Source organism: Aquarana catesbeiana, linkage group LG01 (assembly GCF_042186555.1).
Source record: "Aquarana catesbeiana isolate 2022-GZ linkage group LG01, ASM4218655v1, whole genome shotgun sequence".
Lineage (NCBI taxonomy): Eukaryota > Metazoa > Chordata > Amphibia > Anura > Ranidae > Aquarana > Aquarana catesbeiana.
In genome coordinates, this window is record NC_133324.1 from 895,495,295 (window position 1) to 895,508,674 (window position 13,380).

Here is a 13,380-nt window from a genome sequence, read left to right on the forward strand (position 1 = left end):
TCTATTGATATATGTAAGCTTATGCATGAGAAGAGCCGCATCGATGGCGACCTCCCAGGACAACACCGTTGGGGGGACCTCCAAGTTCCACTTCAACAGAATTTCATTTTTGGCATAGTATAAGAGATAAGATATCAACAGTTTTAAATGATGGGACTGTTGTAAATCGTCATGAAGACCCAGTAGGGCCATCACTATGTCAGGCGAGAGGGGCAGAGCGAGCTGTAGCCGTAAATTAATTAGCTCGAAAACGTTAGATCAAAAGGGAACTATCCTAGGATGATGCTTCCATCTTTACCCAATCTTCCTTCCAGGTTTGCAGGCTACGACCATTTGAATGGCTGGGCCGCAATGAAGTCACTCCCATGCATGAGCATGGGAGTTACGGTCGAGGCACAGTGCTCTCAATGGATGGCATACTCCAGTATGCCATTCCATTGAGAGCACAGTACACACGTGTCGGTAATGTCACTGGCCGCTACAAATGTGAATATCTCCTAAACGGTGCGTACCTACAGGTAAGCCATATTATAGGCTTACCTGAAGGTACAAGTGATAAAGTGGAGTTTACTACCCACTTTAAAACAATGCATCAATTGGGAAAGTAGAAAAATAGCACTGGACCCATAAGGTTATCTACAACATAATTGGTATTGCTATCTTAAAGTATTGAAGTTGATGTAAATAATCTGGTTCCAGGGCAGGCAGCTTCTACACCCCAGAGGATCTCCATGGTCTCCTTGGCTTGTCGTGTAATATAACAAAAATGGAAATTGAAGCACCACACCACCGCTAAGAGGTCCAGATACAACTTTATTCCAATAAAAGTCAGGATGACAATATAAAGAGTTGTAAAAATGTGTTGGCTACTCTTTGGATCATCCCTCTGACTTTTATTGGAATAAAGTTGTATCTGGACCTCTTAGCGGTGGTGTGGTGCTTCAATTTCCATTTTTGTTACCAAAAAAAAGCTGTAGATATAAAGTACAGGCTTCTGAAAGGGCCTCCATATACCTCCAGCAGACTCTGATACCCCACTATTACAGTTTAATCCCAAGCCATAGAGACAGGCAAAGCTCTCCGCTACCCCCCACCTCCATAAATTCCTATTGGCTTATCACTAGGATCTGCTGTCTCACTGGCCAATGGGATTATGCAGAAGGTAAGTAATGGGCAGACATGCTCTGGTGTTATCAGGACAATCTGAAGATTAACCAAGTACTAGTAGTAATACCCCAGTTTTGGTACCAATAGCACTTTGCAATAGTAATAGTACTAATATCTCTAATACTAGTAACCTAGTATTCGACCATAAAAAAAAATTAGTAAAGGCTCTAGGTGCCTGCACTTTATAACTCCAACAGTTTTTTAATAGGACAAATCCTGTTCTTTTTTAAATTTCCTTGCACATGATTAAGAATTATTTTCAAGGTGAATTTTTACTTTTTTCACCTCATTTACTAAAATATGTGAATATTTACGTCACAACATAAATATTCATAATTCAGGTTATTGCAGCCTCCAACAGAAGCAAACAGAGCTTAGGGGAAAACCAGAATAACTGAATGAACAGTCAAGCTCAGGCTGATTACTACCTAGCAACGCTACAGAAAAAATGAAATAAAGGTGAACTAACACTGCACACCCTCCCCAACCTGTCCTCCCCAGTCCCCACTGTACTTACCTCCATGGGTTATGGAGCTGTCAGCAACCCTGCAGCCACTCAAGCAGTCCGTGGATCTGACAAACCAGTTCAATTCACTGTGATGGCACTGGACAATCAGAATTGATCTTCTCTGTCCCGAAATTGTTGCATGGAGAAGAGTGGAGATTAAAAATGCCCAGACAGCTGGAGCAGCTTCAGAGGTGTTGACAGCTCAGCAATTCTGTAGGTAAGTACAGAAAGTTTTCTCTGTTTCAGGCTGTTTAAACTGATCCAACACGGAAGTCGCACAGCCTCTGATCCGACTTTGCCTTGCGACTTCAGGTTTGACTTCCATGCAACTTCAATATGCGGGATCTGATTTTGATCTGACTTTGAGATGATTGTGACTTATCCTTTAACCAATCAAAACAATTCCTTTGGCTCTGGAATGGATGAAACCTCACATCAAATTTATATTTAAAAAAAATAGCGGGTCAGTGACGTCTCAGTTGCAGGGGTGACATCACCTAATGGCCATGCCCCATAGCTATATAAGTACTGTCAGACACCGGAGCTGACAGAAACATCATCTTAACTAATCCAACTTGTGGCATGTGACTTGTGCTCTGAGATCGTAATTGATGGGCTGCCAACCCATGCAGTACAGGAAACCATACCTCCCAACTTTTGAACTTCAGAATGAGGGACATTTGAAGGAGGAAGCGACCGACGGCGCGCTACGTGCACTGTGGGAAAAGTGGGTGTGGTGCGGAGTGACAGTAGGACAGGCAGTAGGACACGGAGCATCAATGCAGCTTCACTGTGTCCATCAAAGGCAGCTTTACTGTGCCCATGAATGTAGTCTCACTGTGCCCATGAACGCAGTCTCACTGTCCATGAATGCAGCCTCACTGTGCCCCTGAATGCAGCCTTACTGTGCCCATGAATGCGGTCTCACTGCCCATCAATGCGGCCTCACTGCCCATCAATCCGGTCTCACTGCCATGAATGCTGCCTCACTGCCCATGAATGCTGCCTCACTGTGTCCATCAAATGCAGCTTTACTGTGCCCATAAATGCAGACATCCCAACCTGCAAAATCTTATTTCAAGGAGGTGGCAAACTCATTTCAGGGAGGTGGTGCTCCGTACGCACGATCCATTCAGCTGCTTCCGTCCTTCCTCGGTGGTCAGCCTGTCCTCGATCTGGGCTTCATGTGACGCTAGAGAGCAGAGAAACTTGGAGCAATCCATGTTGCTCTGAAAGCGCGGGGTATGGTACGCTGTGCCCGTCCCGCTGCTTCTCGCCTCTTCGGGGGGGGTGGGGTCAAGGAGGAGGAGGTAGTGCTGATGGAGCTCTTCTTTCGAGTCCTGAGTCATCTCAGGCACGCCTGCCTATCTTCCCTTGGCTCGCTGATTACTGCCGTGTGTGGCAATGGATGTCCGGCCGGTGGCCACTTGTACCCCAAGGGCAATACAGTGCTGATTGCTGCCGTAGTGCCACCAGCCCTGCGCCTATTTTCCATTCACAGACTTCACAGTTATGTGCCACTTTGTGTTGGTCTATCACATACCTCCCAACATTTTGAGATGGGAATGAGGGACACCTACTAACAAAAATATATAGGCATAGAACACGCCCCCTGCCACACCCCCTTAAAGGAGAATTAATCAAAAAAATGTATTCAATCTACAAGTGCTTTTTTTACCACTACTATTACTTTATATTGACTTTTAAAATGTACAAATGCAGCAATTTAGAAATTGAATAAAAGGTTTAGCACTAGGAAACACTTTTTGAAAGATAAAAAGCTCATTTTATATACAACTATAAAGATCAAACCAAAATGAGGGACAAATGAGGGGAAAGAGGGACAGAGGGACGTTGCTCCAAATCAGGGATAGTCCCTTGAAATCAGGGACAGTTGGGAACTATGCTCACATAAAATCCCAATTAAAATACATTTACGATTTTGGTTGTGACAAAATGTTGAAAATTTCAAGAAGTTTGAATACTTTTTCAAGTAACTACTGGAGGCAGTACATTTGGAATGAGCTGTCTAACACACCCACCTGAATGCATGCTCCTCCAGTGCACTGCATTATGGTGGAATTTTACACATATGATTTCATCAGTAAAATACAAGTCACCGATATGCAGGATGGGTGGCTGGGTCAGGTCTCTGGTAAATGAGAAGAATCAAGGAAGATACATCAAGCAGGTGGACAGGGTTTGAAGGCTAAGGAACAGTGTGACTTCTTCAATTTTAGGGTGAGCTGGCATGGCTCTGTATTATTTAGAAGCATGTATAGGGCACTAAAAACAAAAATATCTTCAGCATTCAAGTTCCTCCCCGGCTGTGGATTTCAGTCCCTGGAAACCTGAGGTGTAAATTCTGTGGTTGGGGATGCGTATTCATTTTTATTTTTGTCCTTTTCCAGCAGGTACAAAATGCAGAAATTTTCCATCTTGTGTTTCCATGAATGGCTCAGTTGTTGTAAGAACAAACAGCTACCTATACTCCACCGGGACATATCTACAATTTAAATGGCCGGGGGTGGACAAGGAAGTGTAAACAGGTGGACATTTATTTGCTCTTCGGCCGTTTATCACGGCTGTCAAGCGCCCCGTAGATAATCTCGCAGTCTCGATTATTGGATCTTATTTGAAGAAAGTAAGGCCTGGTTTACACTTTCGCTTGGGAGGTGGTAAAAATAGATGTTTTTTACCGCCTGATCTTAAGCCGCAAAGGCAGCCGCGATGCTTTGTGACACGGCACAGCCCCCCCCTGTTTGTCAGGCAGTACTGCCAATGAACACGACATATAAGTGACTGGGACCACAAGCCATATTCTGAACTCTCAGTAAAGCTGGCTATAGAGTTAAAGTTTTTTTTTGTTCAGCTCACAGATTACTACATCGATAGATGAATGTCCCATGCTGGCAATCGTATTCTGAACACCTGAACAGTGTGTTGGAGGAGCCAAGAGAACGTTGGGACAACGTACTGCTTCTTGGGTACCAGGAACAAGTTTTAAGCCCAAATCATGCCGTTGTGAACCTACACTCCCGGAGGGAGTCATTGTATTCCAAGTCCTAGAACCACTCAATCAGTATAGTGAACGCACACAAATTTTCTGAAGCCTGTGAAGGGGTGTAGCACATTAAGGCACGTTTATAGGCATTAAGCACTTGGGTAGTAATTTATAATAGTTTATTTTGGCCATTGAAATGAATTGACACTCAATCGCTAAATGTGTGTAAGCTCACCTAAACGTGCCTCTGGACTGTTATCACTTAGCATTGTTCCCTGCCATCTCCAGACTACAAAACACCTCCTCCTGTTATGAAGAAAAGAGGGAGGTGTTACAGTGGGTATGGCAAAGAATCAGCCCCCCCCCCTTTACAATAATCACATTTTATTGCTTTGCAGCCTGAAATGAAGACAGACACAGCTTTTGTTTTATCCAGCTGTATTTACTCAGTGCAACTTATAACATCCAAGTGAAAGATATAACATCAACATTTGAGGAAAAAATTCAAAAACAGAATCACTGAGTTGGAAAAAGGATCACCCCCTTGTGTCAGTATTTTGTTGAACCCCCTTTTGCTTTATTTACAGTCTGTTGGGACAGGTCTCTACTAACTTTGCACATCTAGACTTTGCAATATTTGCCCACTCTTTTTGAACTACTCAAGTTCAGTTAAATTTGATTGTTGACACTTGTGCAGTGGCGTAGCGTGGGGGGTGCGAGGGGGGCGTAGGCCCCGGGCGCAACATTTGGGGGGTCGAAATCCTGCTCCAGTATGTGTCACCCTCTCTCCATACATCTAAATTCTATGTTCTGTGACCCCGCACTCCAGCCGCCATGTTAATTCCCAGGCCGGCCCCTGGCACCCTGTGATTGGGCGAAAGGGGTCATGTGTGGCAGGTGGGGCTGGCCTGTCCTCATTCGCGGGGGAGCGGGGCTGGCCTTCTTTGTGTCCGCCGTCTTCTCCTGCTCCTCCTCTCCGGCCACCAACCATGTCCCCGTCGGCCATTGCGGCAGGCAGTCTGTGGCCGCTGTCTTCTCCTCCTCCTCCTCTCTGGCCCGGGTCACTGATCATCATGTCCCCGCCGGGGCAGACAGTGTGTCAGTCGGCGGCGCAGAGGCAGAGCAGATGGAAGAAAAAAAGGGAAGAGACTCACTCGGCCCGGGGGGAGTAGATATGGTCTGGGGAGAGGGAGCCAGAAAGTTAGTGTATAGTGTATTGTATAGTGTTGTGGGTAGTGCATAGTGTATTGTGTGTAGTGTATTGGTCTGTGGGTAGAGTGTTGTGTAGCAGTCAGTATGTAGTGTATTGAGTAGTAGTGGTCTGTGGGTAGTGTATTGTGTAGTGGTCAGTGTGGTGTGTGGTCAGTGTGTAGTGGTCAGTGTGTAGTGGTTAGTGGTGTGTAGTGGTCAGTGTGTAGTGGTCAGTGTGGTGTGTGGTCAGTGTGTAGTGTAGTGGTCAGTGTGTAGTGTAGTGTGGTCAGTGTGTAGTGTAGTGGTCAGTGTGTAGTGGTCAGTGTGTAGTGTAGTAGTATGTAGTGGTCAGTGTGGTGTGTAGTGTAGTGTAGTGGTCAGTGTGGTGTGCAGTGTAGTGTGGTCAGTGTGTAGTGTAGTGTGGTCAATGTGTAGTGGTGTGTATTTGTCAGTGTGGTGTGTAGTGTAGTGGTCAATGTGTAGTGTAGTGGTCAGTGTGGTGTGTAGTGGTCAGTGTGTAGTGGTCAGTGTGTAGTGTAGTGGTGTGTAGTGGTTAGTGGTGGTCAGTGTGTAGTGGTCAGTGTGTGGTGTGGTGTAGTGGTCAGTGTGTAGTGTAGTGGTTAGTGGTGGTCAGTGGGTAGTGGTCAGTGTGTAGTGGTCAGTGTGTGGTGTAGTGTAGTGTGTAGTGGTTAGTGGTGTGTAGTGGTCAGTGTGGAGTGGTCAGTGTGTGGTGTAGTGTAGTGGACCGTGTGTAGTGGTTAGTGGTGGTCAGTGGGTAGAGGTCAGTGTGTAGTGGTCAGTGTGTGGTGTAGTGTAGTGTGTAGTGGTTAGTGGTGTGTAGTGGTCAGTGTGTAGTGGTTAGTGGTGTGTAGTGTATAGTGTAGTGTTGTCAGTGTGTAGTGTAGTGGTCAGTGTGTAGTGTAGTGGTCAGTGTGGTGTAGTGGTCAGTGTGTAGTGTAGTGGTCAGTGTGGTGTGTGGTCAGCGTGTAGTGTAGTGGTCAGTGTGTAGTGTAGTGGTGTGTAGTGGTCAGTGTGGTGTGTAGTGTAGTGGTCAGTGTGTAGTGTAGTGTGTAGTGGTTAGTGGTGTGTAGTGGTCAGTGTGTAGTGGTCAGTGTGTGGTGTAGTGTAGTGGGCAGTGTGTAGTGGTCAGTGTGTAGTGGTTAGTGGTGGTCAGTGGGTAGTGGTCAGTGGGTAGTGGTCAGTGTGTGGTGTAGTGTAGTGGGCAGTGTGTAGTGGTTAGTGGTGTGTAGTGTATAGTGTAGTGTTGTCAGTGTGTAGTGTAGTGGTCAGTGTGTAGTGTAGTGTAGTGGTCAGTGTGGTGTAGTGGTCAGTGTGTAGTGTAGTGGTCAGTGTGGTGTGTGGTCAGCGTGTAGTGTAGTGGTCAGTGTGTAGTGTAGTGGTGTGTAGTGGTCAGTGTGGTGTGTAGTGTAGTGGTTAGTGTGGTGTTTAGTGCAGTGTGGTCAGTGTGTAGTGGTCAGTGTGTAGTGTAGTGTGGTCAATGTGTAGTGGTGTGTAGTGGTCAGTGTGGTGTGTAGTGGTCAGTTTGTAGTGGTCAGTGTGTAGTGTAGTGGTTAGTGGTGTGTAGTGGTTAGTGGTGGTCAGTGTGTAGTGGTCAGTGGTGTGTAGTGGTCAGTGTGTAGTGGTTAGTGGTGTGTAGTGGTTAGTGGTGTTTAGTGGTTAGTGGTGTGTAGTGGTCAGTGTGTAGTGGTTAGTGGTGTGTAGTGGTCAGTGTGTAGTGTTAGTGGTGTTTAGTGGTTAGTGGTGTGTGGTGTCTAGTGTAGTGGTCAGTGGATAGTGTAGTGTGTTGTGTAGTAGTATAGTGTAGTGGTCAGTATAGGAATCAGGTAGGTCCGTGTGTGGTGTTTAGTGTAGTGGTCAGTGTGGTGTGTAGTGGTCAGTGGATAGTGTATTGTGTAGTGGGTAGTGTAGTAGTATAGTGTAATTGTCAGTATAGGAATCAGGTAGGTTGGTGTGGTGTGTAGTGTAGTGGTCAGTGTATAGTGGATTGTGTAGTGGATTGTATAGTGTAGTGGTAAGTGTGTAGTGTAGTGGTCGATGTAGGAATCGGGTAGGTTGGTGTGGTGTGTAGTGGTCAGTATAGGAATCAGGTAGGTCAGTGTGTAGTGTAGTGGTCGATGTAGGAATCGGGTAGGTCAGTGTAAGGGTCAGTATAGGAATGAGATAGGTCAGTGTATTGTATAGTGTAGTAGTATAGTGTAGTGGTCAATATAGGAATCAGATTAGTGGTCAGGTAGGTCAGTATTATTGTAGGAAGGGAAGGGACTCAGGGAGTGCGAATTGTCCGCAGGTTAGGGGGGCGCAAATTACTTGCCTTGCCCCGGGCGCTGACAACCCACGCTACGCCACTGCCCTTGTGGACTGCAGTCTTTAAGTCATTCCACAGATTTTCAATGGTGTTTAAGTCTGGGCTCTGACTACCACCACGTGGTCATTTTTTCTGTGGTCATTGTCTTGTTGGAAGGTAAATCTTCTTCACATTGACAACTTTCTGGCAGAGGGCTGCAGATTTTCCTCAAGAATTTGATGGTATTTTGCCCCATCCATTTTCCTTCCATCCTGATAAGTGCTCCAGTCAATGCTGCAGAGAAACACCCCCACAACAGGATATTACCACCTCCATGCTTTACTGTAGGAATGGTGTTATTTGGATGGTGAGCTGTATTTGATTTCCAGCAGACATATTGTTTGGCGTTGAGGGCAAATAATGAAATTGTAGTCTCATCTGACCATGACACCTTTTTCCATGTGGCCTCAGAATCCTCAAGATGCGTTTTGGCAAAGCTCAGTCGTGACTGCATGTGACCTTTCTTGAGGAGTGGGTTTTTTCTTGAAACCCTCCCATACAAGCCACATTTGTGGAGAATTTGTGATATTGTTGTCACATGCACACAATGACCACTCTTTGTTATAAATTCCTGCAACTGCTTCAGAGTTGCTGTAGACCTCTTGGTAGCCTCTCTGACCAGTTTCCTCCTTTCTCTTTCATGCAGTTTGGAGCGATTTCCTGATCCAGGGAGGGTCTGTGTTCTACCAAATACCTTCCACTTCTTAATATTGGTCTTCAATGTGATTCTAGGCATTGATAAAGCCTTTGACATTTTTTTTGTATCCATCTCCTGACTTGTGCTGGTCCACAACTTTATCCCAGAGATCACGGGTTACAGTGCCTTGCCACCCATAGTTGATTGTTTGCTTCAGTTGCACAACCAGGGACTGAAATGCTCCAGGAAAGCTCTTTTCATGCTGAGCTAATCAAAATGACCACAGCTGGTCACAGTTGAAAGGAAAATGGCTTTGCGTGCCATTGAGAAGGCGATTAGCTACACCTGATTGAGTTTACAAGTCATTTTTAGGTGGGGGGATGCTTTTTCCAACTCAGTGATTCTGTTTTTGATTTTTTTTTTTTCAATTGTGACATGTTGGTGTTATATCTTTCACTTGGATGTTATATGTTGCACTGAGTAAATAAAGCTGGATAAAACAAAAACTGTGTCTGTCTTCATTTCAGGCTGCAAAGCAACAAAATGTGATTATTTTAAGGGGGGCTATTCTTTTCTATACCCACTGTACGTAGTCCTAACAAACTGCCTGTCCCAGAGTGACAATGTTGCTCAGCACAGTTGTCACCCTAGGACAGGAAATCTGTTAATTACCAGGATTACCAGGTTAAATCAAAAGGGGAAAAAAGAAAACGAATGCAGCCACCACATCTAAGGATCAGTAAGCTGCAATGCCATCGATTTTTGTTCTTGGGTTTAGATACGCTTTAAGAAGGAATTGGATAAACATCTCTAGGAATAGTAGAACACTCACATATCAGGGCCCCATATAAAACTAAGACCCAGTTCTCCGGGCAAGGCTCAGGGTCATCCCCATAAATCACATTACATTTTCATGAACTGTAACCTAAATAAGCAGTGATTGCCTAACTGTTTATAATTCACATAGCAAAATATAATGTAAAATGAAAAGGCTCTATATACAATGATGAACAAGGTGACGCAAATCTGTATGTAAACCCAGCCTGCTCCCAAGATTTATTACAAACTTTTATGTTACATGGTAAATCACATCTAAGTCCAGCCTAAAGTAAACAGATTTGTGAAATGCTGAGGCTGTACTCAGACACACACCTGCATCCAATTTTACATCACTTATACTAAAGCAGCCTGCTCCGGCATTACCGCCGTGTAAGCTGACGTTTTAGGCATTGAGAAGGTCTGGATCTTTAACCCCTTGCCAACCTCTAATCACATAACCCAGCTACCGTACATATGCCATTCACGGCAGCCTGAGGTTGAGTGCTGAGAGCGCGTTCCCCAGCGCACTGACCGAGCTGTCACAGCTCCTGGTGACTCAACAGGCACCTGATCATGTGATCACTGTGAGCATAGGTGAGCGCAGCCTATTGCATTACGGTGTGCACCCCAAAGCTCAAACACACATGCCTTTCTCTGCAGCCTCAGATGCACTGGACAGTGAATGAATGGGAAGTGCTCTGTGCTGAACGGCTTCCTGTTCATTCACAAACCGAAGCATAATAAACACAGTTTACTATGCTTCAGTTATGAATGAACGCAGTGAGTGTGTTCACTGTGTTCATTCAGAAAAGGAAGGGGCTGGTAAATGACATATTGACTAGCCCTTTCTCCTGCTCTCCATGCTTAATCATCCCCTGCATCAGTAAGGGGGAGAGAAGAGGGGGGAAGCCAGCAGCACTGCAAGTGGGGGGGGTGAAATATGGGGGGAAGCCTGGGTTGTAGGGAGAATCAGCAACGCACGTAGTGATTAGGGTGTGCCCAGGCACACCTGGTACACCCCCTGCACACGCCTATGACTGTTAAAAGCCATCAACTGACAGGGGTGCTTGCAACAGTCAGCTTTTTTCATTTATGTAAAACCTTCATGCCAAAAGGGAAAGAATCTGTTGCTGTATCTGCTTAAACAGTGTTACTAAACCCAGGACTCTGCATTCACTATATCTGGTCTCCCACACGACACAGAACATGGAAATGCAATTATTTTAGTAAATATAAACTGCTAAATACCTTTTCTCATCAGCAGTATATAGCAGTATTGTGACTTCTATCAGTGTCTGGTTAAAGCTTGTAGGAGGAGTTTCATTCTCCCCTGATTGTCCTATGAGGCTGGCAGGACCTCTGACCCTCTGTCTGGATAGTGCTAATTGGCCCTGTGCTGATCACATGCACCCACCCAATAAAAAAAAGCAATACACATCAAACTGAGCATGTGCAGCTTGGCTTCAAGGCTCTGTTCTATAAGGAGATGGATTAAGAACAGTGGAAGAAGGGAAGATCAAACAGCCCTTTTACACAATGCAGAGGATTAACCCCTTAGGTTCCACAGTGAGTATAACAAGCATGCTTTACTGCATATACAGACTGATTTTACTGTTGTGGGTTTAGTAGCACTTTAACCACTTTAGCCCCAGAAGATTTTACCCCCTTCCTGACCAGAGCACTTTTTGCGATTCGGCACTGCGTCGCTTTAACTGACAATTGCGCGGTTGTGCGACATTGTATCCAAACAAAACTGATGTCCTTATTTTCCTACAAATAGAGCTTTCTTTTGGTGGTATTTGATCATCTCTGCGGTTTCTATTTTTTTGCGCTATAAACAAAAAAAGAGCGACAATTTTGAAAAAAATGCAATGTTTTTAACTATTTGCTATAATAAATATCCCACAAAAATATATAAAAAACTAATTTTTTCCTCAGTTTAGGGCGATATGTATTCTTCTACTTTTTTTGGTAAAAAAAAAAATAATAAATCGCAATAAGCGTATATTGATTGGTGTGCGCAAAAGTTATAGCGTCTACAAAATAAGGGATAGTTTTATGGCATTTTTAATTTTTTTTTTTATTAGTAATGGCGGCGATCTGCAATTTTTATCATGACTGCGACATTATGGTGGACACATCGGACACTTTGGACACTATTTTGGGACCATTGTCATTTATACAGCGATCAGTGCTATAAAAATGCACTGATTACTGTCTAAATGACACTGGCAGGAAAGGGGTTAAACACTAGGGGGCGATCAAGGGTTTAAGTGTGTCCTAGGGAGTGATTCTAACTGTGGGGGGGAGGGGCTACCACTGACATGGCAGCGATCACTGCTCTCGATGACAGGGAGCAGTAGATCTCTGTCATGGCACAAGGCAGAACGGGGAAATGTCTTGTTTACATAGGCATCTCCCGGTTCTATCCCTCCACACCGCAATCGCGGGCCGCCGGCGAACATCGAGTTCCTGGGACCCGCGGGCATGCTCCCTCGGAGTGCGGCGGGCGCGCGTGCCCGAAAGGCGGCAAATTTAAAGGGGCGTGACTGTACGCCCATTTGCCTGCCTGTGCCATTCTGCCGACGTACATCTGTACATCTGCAAGCGGTTAACTCCTTCCCGCCGGCCATACACATATATGTGGCCTCTCTGCGAGTGGGCCTTGACACAAAGAGGCCACATATATACTGTCATGCTTATGAGGATAATTTTCCTGCATGGTATTTATAATTGAGTAATTTTTAAACGATAATATTTTTAACATACAGGATCAATCAAATATGACCACAGTCTAAAAATATGAAATTTATTCACCAGACATGTAATCATACAGAATAGTTATATATATATTTTGGTTGACAAAAACAAACGTTACATACAATTAAAATACCGATTGTGCTACATAAAATTAAGAGTCTAATTCAAACACCCGCTAATGGGAGTGTTGTACCTTTGAAATGACACAGCAGTGATTACATTTCCCAGACATATAACCATACAAAATAGTTATATATAGATTGGTTGACAAAACAAATGTTACAAAAAACTAAAATGATAATTGTGCTACATAAAAGCTTGAATATCAACTGAAACACCCGCTAAATGGGAGTGTAGTACTTTTGAAAGGATACAGCAATGATAAACTTCCCTGTAGAATCAATAACCTTGTAAAAATGACAATAAGACAAAACGTCTGTTTTTCACAATTTCAACCATTACTATACTGCAGGTAAGTAAATGGTTAACAGCGTGAAATAAAATTAGACGTTTGTTATGTCAATAAAATGGAGACTATGCAAATGAAAAATATTGAAAATTGAATCTTTAGAGAAAAATCTACAAAGCGGTTACTGATTCGAGAGAATAATGATCAACTGTATAATACTCAATAAATCAATATCTAAGAGAAATTAATATAAGGTAAAAATCAACACAACAAAATTACCTGTTCCAAAAATGGCTACTGGTCTGAATTGCTGGTTACCAGAGTTTTTAGAATGGCTGACGTGGCTTTCAAAATGGCTACTCTTAAAGAGGAATTATTTCTTGTCACCTCCGAGTTTCAAAGCATAAGGTGTCCAGGAATCTTCATGAATGGAAAGGTATAAGTTGATGAGTGGAGTGTGTGTGTGTGCATGTCTGATTGAGTGGGTGATTGAGCATCCTTCCATGGCATCTATCTGGCT